At 41.0% G+C, this 8,295-nt stretch overlaps 1 pseudogene; it reads right to left on the bottom strand.

Annotated features, from left to right (window-relative positions):
* Nucleotides 1-6,549: 6,549 nt before the first annotated feature.
* Nucleotides 6,550-7,410, bottom strand: LOC122730390 (annotated as a pseudogene).
* Nucleotides 7,411-8,295: the final 885 nt, after the last annotated feature.

Raw genomic sequence — 8,295 nt, 5'->3', positions numbered from 1 at the left:
ATAACATTACTATTAATGTGTTATGAGCTATGCCTTCTTGTGACTTAGTAAAATTTTCCTTTTAGATACTATTACATCTTAATATTGATATTAATTTGTTGTTTCTAGTTCTCTTCATAATGTAATTTCTTTTTTGATCTACTTATATTGTGATTTATTTATTTTTATTTTTGCTTTTTCTGATAGCATGTTTGTGACTCCTGATTTTTGGGGGGTTTGTTTAGCAGGGCAATGAGGGCTAAATGACTTGCCCAGGGTCATACAGTTAGTTAAGTGTCAAGTGTGTGAGGCTCGATTTGAACTCAGGTCCTCCTGAATCCAGGGCAGGTGCTTTATCCACTGTACCACCTAGCTGCCCCTGCATCTTCTGAATTTTTGATTCATCTGATGCATAGTCAATTTTTTCCAATCTTTCACTTTTTATTCAGTGTCTATCTTTGCTTTTTAATTGTTTTTGTTGTAAATAATAGATTGGGGGTGAGCATTGCATTTGCATTGAATCTGCTACTCTTTTCATGTTTTTTGATTATTTAATCATGGACATTTAAAGTTATGGAATTATTGTTGTCCAGTTTTTTCAGTCATGTCTGACTCTTCATTACCCCATTTGGGGTTTCTTATCAATGATACTGGAATCATTTACCATTTCCTTCTCCAGCTCATTTTACAAATGAGGCAGAAACTGAGGCAAACAGGGTAAAGTTACTTGCATGACTCCAAGGAAACCTAGGGTTGAAAATGGGATTTTCTTGATGTCTGGGTACATTAAATAGGTATGAGCTTTCTCAAAAGAAAATCCTTCTGTTCTGAGCATGATGTGTAAAATACTGACTCTACTTGGGCCCTATGGCTTCCATGAAGACAGAAAACTTTAGGTAAAACTTGGAAGAATAAATAAGATTGAATAGCATCATCTGATTGAGAGAAATTATTTTAGGAGATTCAGATATGCCCTTTTTTCCTTTTATCTTCCTTTCAAGATCTTAGTCTCTGAAGGTTGAGCTAATGTTCTCTATCCAGACCCCACCCAGGTGTGACAGCCATTCTTTTCTACTGTGCTAAAGAGTATGTGTTGGGGGCGGGGAGGGGGGTTACTGACCCTGGTCAGAAAAATCAAATGCATTAAAGATTTCATTGCAGATCATCAGTGGGACTGAACCCTTAGTAGCTGATGCATGTCCAGACTAGATGAGTCAGGTAGACACAGTTAAATAGATAGATAGATAAATAGATGGTAGATAGATAGATAGATAGATAGATAGATAGATAGATAGATAGATAGATAGATAGATAGATGATGGATGGATAGATGAATAAAGATACATGCAAATAATACAACGCAGCAAATGAATGAATAAAAAGGAAGGAAGGAAGGAAGGAAGGAAGGAAGGAAGGAAGGAAGGAAGGAAGGAAGGAAGGAAGGAAGGAAGGAAGGAAGGAAGGAAGGAAGGAAGGAAGGAAGGAAGGAGAAGAGAAGGTATTGCGGGCTATAAAGTTAATAAGTAATGTTATTCTCATCTCTAAAATTCTACCTATCTACAAATAAGTCCTGACTTTGTGATGCACATTTACTTTGAGAAGCCAAGTAAGAGAAAATATGCTGAAGAAGTACTTGTATTTCACTGACAGAAAACAATCCGTCTACTTTCATATTCACATTAGAAATATTACCCAACAGGTTGCTGTTTTCTATTGATCTTAGTACCTAAGGACAGGAAATTGACCAGCCCACCTAAGAGGTTTAGTTGTGTTATTATTATTTTTTTAACAGCACTTTCTCCCTCCAGGAGGTAAACAAGTAGTGGCATAAATAGACCCAGCATTCTTTACTACTCACCTGCTTTAAATGATTGCTCATCCTAGGTGAGTGTATGACTGCCTTTTGGATAAGCTGCTTTGATAGAGACTATGCGTTTGCAGTGACCTGGCTCATATATTCAGTGATTTTTTAGTAAAGATAAATCCTTGTTATGTTGAACAATGAAAATGAAGTTTATATAGAAGGGACAACACAGTGTGGTGTATAGAGCAGTGGGCCTGCTCTAAATCTGAGTTTGAATCTTAGCTCTGACAATCACTAGTTGTCTGATTCTAAGCAAGTCATTTAAGTAATGTGGACCTCAGTTTCCTTAGCTGTAAAAAAAGGAAGGATAGATTACATAATTTCTAAGGTCCCCTTAGGTTAATGATTCTAGGTTTAAATAGAAGTTTGGTTTGGGGTTTTTCTTTTTTGGGGGGCAGGAGTTATGTGGTAAAGAGAGTGCTGTTCAATTTATAATTTCATCTGTGTAGAGAACTCTGGTTAACCATGATCTGCCATCTTCCCCTTTTGGGATCAGTAATCTGACTGAGTTTTATGGTTTCATTTGAGCTGAAATGTTGTTAGTTGCCCCAGTCACACCTACTATAAATCAGAATCAGAACTGGAATCCAGGTTTTCATGAACTCTAGGTCATCCCTCTTTGACTTATGAAGGTAAATATAGTAACTAAAGCAACCAAAATTCATACTTTGGTGGCAAAAAATAGTGAATGTATGGTCAAACCAAATGACAGAAATATATGTTGCACAGATTCTTCACCTGGAATTAGTCTTTCATTTTATGTGTCTTATGGTAAATTTTTCCTCCACTGGAATTTGTGTAGGAGGAAGAAAGATTATGGAGGAAGCAAATGCTGAGAACAATTCTTAATGTAAGTGAAGACATCTTAAAATAACTACTGTACACTCATTTGGCAATATTTTAGTGCTGTGAAGGAAAGAAGGAAAAAAATACTTTTCCTTTTGCTGCCCCCACCCCTCTACCACCTAAGGAAGAAGTTAAGGCCACAGTCTAGGGGGGAGGGTTGCGTAATGAAGGCTCAGGCAGATTTGTCTGTTAGGACTGTCAGCCACAGATGTTCACTCACACATGCATACATATGTGCACACACATTTGGAGTTAGTTGCCTTCACTGCAGGACAGTTCCAGTTGGCTAGAGAGTGAGACAAAATAAAAGATATCCATTGCTGCCTTTAAAAAGACAAGTTTGCAGGGATCATTTAGAATTAAGGTTAAAAACCCCAGAAATACAGACAATGAATGGGCAGAACAGTGAAATACTTGTCCATAGAGAATATTTCTAGACCTGTAGTATAGGGAGGGCAAGGAGGCAGGAGAAAGAGAGAGAGAGAGAGAGAGAGAGAGAGAGAGAGAGAGAGAGAGAGAGAGAGAGAGAGAGAGAGAGAGAGAGAGGAGAGGGAGAGAGAGAGAGGAGAGGGAGAGGGAAAGAGGGAAAGGGAGAGAGAGAAAGAGCCAGCCCACCCCTGGGATTTCTCTTTTGAGAGGCTGTTATTATTTGTATTGATTTTAGTTTGCAAGTTCTCTTTCTCCCTCTCTCTGCTTGTCCACCATGTAATCCATAAAGAGTAACAGTGAGTCACTCTTTTGACTGCAAGCATAGCAACCATTGCAATGCATTAATCCTCCACTTGTACCCTACACCATTGACACTTATAAAACTAACCACTTCCTGGGGAAGAGGCAGTGACTTATACTCACTAGTGGAAAAAAATTTGTGGAAATCAGATCACTAGGGAAGGAAAATATCCTTTCATAGGAAACAGATACAGACAAATCTAACTTTTTCTGCTATTTTGTTACTTATGTTTTTGTTTTGTTTTGTTTTGATGTAGGAAATACTGGCCATGAGAACTTCCTCTGCTGATGAAGGCTGACAATGTCTCTTAGCCTTTGGAGCTTTCCTGGGACACTTAGAAGATAAAGGACTTGCAGAGAGTCACAGAACTAATTGTCCTGTGCAAAAACCAAGACTTGCACTGTGGTCTTCCAAACTTTAGTAGAGGCTCTTTATACATTATACCATACTTGTTCTCTAAATCCATTTTTAAAATGACTTTTGAAAATGACTAATTCTTGCGCCGATTATTATGCTCACCTATTACATGAAAGGTGATGTGCTCGGAGACAAAGCCAACAACTAAAATAGCATTTAACTATTTGACTCTGTTCTTAGATTCTCTGTTGAAGACATATGTGTTGATCTTATACGTGTATACTGGCATCACAAAATAAGCTGCAAACAACAGTTTAAAAAAATTAAAAATATATATGTATTGTATGTGTGTACGTATATACGTGTGTATGTATTTGTATATATATAAATAACATACATGTGTGTTTGTATGTATATATGTGTAAATGACATATGCGCACATACCCATACATGTTATATACGTGTATATACAACATGCATGTATAGGTGTATATATTTGTGTACATACATTGTATAACATATCTACATAGACACATGTGTATATGCACATGCATACATACATATATATATATATATACACATAAATGTGTATAAATATGTATGTGTGTTTGTATAAATCTACCAGGGAAAATAAAGGTATTAGACAAGTGGAAAGTTTCCAAGCAAATGTATATAACCAAATTGCATTTTATAGACATTTAGAATGAAGAAAAGAAGCTGGAGGTGACTGATGACAATTAAATGACTGTTTAGAAACTAACATCAATGCAGGTAATTGGGAATTAATAATAAGTCAGTGAATAATGCCACCCCAGGGAGTTCAGCTCTTTAGAGAGATGAAGCATACCATATATTGTCTGTAAGGGCCTCTTTCTCATTGCTTAGAGGACATTTTGTTATTTGCTTTAGGATAACGACAATAAAAATAAGGGAAGTTAACCTTGGCTAATGTGGAATTGTATATGACATTAAAATTATAGCAAGGAAATAGTGTTACAGAAGATAGCAATATGCAAAAATGAAAGAATACCTCTCATGGTAGAATGAGGTCCTGGACAGCAGGAATTATAATTTATTTTGGTCTACCTCTATACCCCCAATACTTAACAGGGCTTAGCACATAGTAGGTATCTAATAAATAACTGTTGAATTGGATTAGATGGTTAGAACAACTGCCAATTTTGATACTGAGGTTCTCAATCCTTTATCCTAACAATCCTGACTTGTTTTTAATTCCTAATTATCTGAATTGATGTTACTTTCTACAGTCCCTTAATTATCCTTAGATGTTTTCAACTACTTTTCCACATTCTAACTAGAAACCAGGAATTGTGTGGCACATCTGTATTGCTCTGCATAAATCTTGATATCAGCTCCAAGAGAATGTTAGATTCTAGAACCACAATAGCATCATGAAAAGGAACCAAATGGGGCAGCTAGGTGGTGCAGTGGATAGAGCACCAGCCCTGGAGTCAGGAGGACCTGAGTTCAAATTTGGCCTCAGACCCTTGACACTAGCTGTGTGACCCTGGGCAAGTCACTAAACCCCAATTGCCTCACCCAAAAAAAAAAAGGAACCAAATGACCACCAATTAAGACAATATGAGTGAAGATATATTGTAAGATTCTAATTCTGAAGCAGGCTTCAAAGGTTATCCAGTACCACTTCATTTTTTCTTGCTTTGTTATAAATATATTATATACATTCAAAACATCACTGTAAAATATTATTCCATGTTACAGAAAAGATATTAAGGCTTCACTTAAAAAAACAACACTCTCCTCTCTTGACAACCCTTCTCCAAAAGGGCTATCATTTCCTGCCCATCCAGTCATTCCCTTAGCTCATGGCTCTTGCAGTGCAAAGAAACATTTCTAGCACCAGCTTAATTATCGCCTTTCAATGAAAAGGGAAATGTCTGGTTCAAGTTGGCTCCTTGGGGCCGGGTAGAGGTGCAGGGTTCCTGACCTGAGCTGGGAGTCAGGGGGCTAGTGCAGGTTACAGATAGATCTCCCTCACTCGCAGCAGAGGGGGAGACCAGACTGGCCTGGGGAAGATTTTCCCCTTGCTTCCCAAGCCCAATGGGAGGTCAATCAGCCCTGCAGGTAACCCCCACCCCCAAGGGCACAAAGGAGACACTATGGTGAATGGACCATTAAGTGCATGAAGAGCTGACTGTTTTGGGGGCTCCTTTGGTTCCATGGGCTGTTTTCATGCAGAGCAGCCTGGGGGGGGGTGGGGGAACTACATTCAAAACAACAACTGTCTCCATTTGGCCCCAGGCTCTCCCAGGCAGTGCAGAAACATGGTGACAATGCCAACCAACCCCAAGAGCAGGTTTTTCCTTCCTTCTCCACAAATTCCCTTGAGTTTCCACGGGGTGCTTCTTTGAGAAGGGGGCCACCTTACTCTCAAAAATGATGGGCACCCCCAGGGATTCTGCCCCTCCCCCCATGTTAGTCTGTTACATGCCAATTGTCATCTTTGTTTCAAAGGAGAGAGAAGGAGAGAGAAGCTATCGGTGCTGCCCATCTACTGAGCAGGTCTCCAAGTAATTTCACTTCCAGTCTGGCACTTGGCGGATGGGGCATGTGTCCTTGTGTGTGTGTATGAGAGAGAGAGAGAGAGAGAGAGAGAGAGAGAGAGAGAGAGAGAGAGGGGGGGGGGGGGGAGAGAGAGAGGGAGAGAGGGAGAGAGGGAGAGAGGGAGAGAGAGGAAGAGGCTTTTTGGAAAGGTTGGCAACATTAGAGCTCATAGGAAAACTGTTGGGGACTACTTTATCTTCTGGGCCCACTTCATATCATCTGCTCTGGGCTTTTCTCCAGTTAGTCCTTGGATAATATCCTCTAACCATCTCCAGAATCCAATCTTCTCCTATGGGTAATGGAGCCAACCTGTGGTGATACAGAAGTAGTTCTCATGGTGGATTCGGTGGTGCTTTCTGGGTAGGATGACATCATCCTACCCAGTCCTGGAGGAAAGCGATCCATCGAGGAAGCCTGACATAGATGTGAGACCATTTGTGAATTTGGTTGGTGAAGGTTCCCAAGATGACGAGGCAGAAGACAAACCACTCCCAGGGATAGAGCTAATAAAATTCATTCAGGGCTTAGAGTGCTAAACTTGTAGGCCATGTTCACCAGAGGCAGCAGCGTCACTAGGCAGTTGTTCCCATTGGTTTCAATAAAGTCATGCCGGGTGATGTCAATGTGGTGCTCCCGGAAGTGCCGGATGAAAACCTTTCCCACCACAGGCAGCTCCACAGAGCCCCACGTATCAGCCCCGCAGTGCACCAGCCCCGACAGGAAGTCAGCGATGAGGGCCCCTGCAAATATTCCCAGCAGCACCAGGTGTGTGTGTGCTCCAGGCTGGCAAGCTGCAGGAGATGGCACAGATTGAAGGCGATGAGGGAGAAGCAGAGGATCACGCAGAACCATTCCTGGAGCAGCTTGCCTGGGGAGTAGAGCTGGCCCAGCTGGCGGACCCCTGCGTGCTGCGCTCCCCAGCGCCGGCCCCCGCAGTCTGCGCTGCTGCTGCTGCCGCCTCCTCCCGCTCGGGGTCACGTCCAGGGTCGGAAGACTCGTTGGGCTCCGGACACTGGCGCTCCCGGTCTCCCTCCTTCCCGTTCGCCATGGCCCATGGTCCTGGTCCTGGCCTTGCCCCCGCGCCCCCTCCCCAGCTCTCCAGCGGCGCAGCGGCTCCGGCCAGAAGAACCTCATGGATCAATTGTGTCTCCCAATGAACTAGCAGAGACCGAAGCGGCGGCGGCGCAAATGGGCCACATCCAGTTCCACTTCTTCAGGTACAAAAAAGGAAACTAAGACCCAGGAGATGACTCTGTTCGCCCAAAGTCACACAGGTAGTATTAGGTGTTAAATTTAAAATCAGGTACTTGGACTCCAAAGTCCGTATTCTTTCCACTCTGCCTCTTAGGGAAAACTCAGATTAACCAGAAAGGTTCTCTACTAGGTTGCTACTCCATCTCGGAGCGTGGAGAAGGATTCTGTTACCATTTTAATGGCATCAGTCATTTGATATTCAGTGAACTCTTCTTTTATGTGACTCATGAAGACCTAGCATGTTCCTGATTTAAAGGGAGCTCAAATACTTTAGACTTGTCTAAGAAAACTATCTCTTTCTAACATTCAGCTTGCTAGTCAGCCATCTTGTAAAACAACAATAACACAACAAACAAACAAAAAATTGCTTGTATCTGAAATATCTGTGCTCTGAGATTGAACAGTTTTCAGCACTTGGATTGGACCTAATCTGATGAGTCTACACATGCAGCGAGCCCTGCCTTGCTGTCTTACATACATGTTAAAACTGAAGATGAATATTCCTTTACCCTACTAAAACTGTAGTCAAACTTTTGCAGACTCTGTTTATTTAATATAAAGAAATGATACTACCAAAAATCATCATCAATGCAGTTGCTTTGAAGATTTTTAAAAATAGTAACAATTTTCTCAGTTTTTTTTTCTCATACTCTCATCTCTTCCTGCCATTAAAAAAGTA

The sequence above is a fragment of the Dromiciops gliroides genome, chromosome 6 (genome assembly GCF_019393635.1).
Source record: "Dromiciops gliroides isolate mDroGli1 chromosome 6, mDroGli1.pri, whole genome shotgun sequence".
NCBI lineage: Eukaryota > Metazoa > Chordata > Mammalia > Microbiotheria > Microbiotheriidae > Dromiciops > Dromiciops gliroides.
Note: the sequence above shows the minus strand (reverse complement) of the source record. Positions and strands in the feature narration are given on the sequence as shown.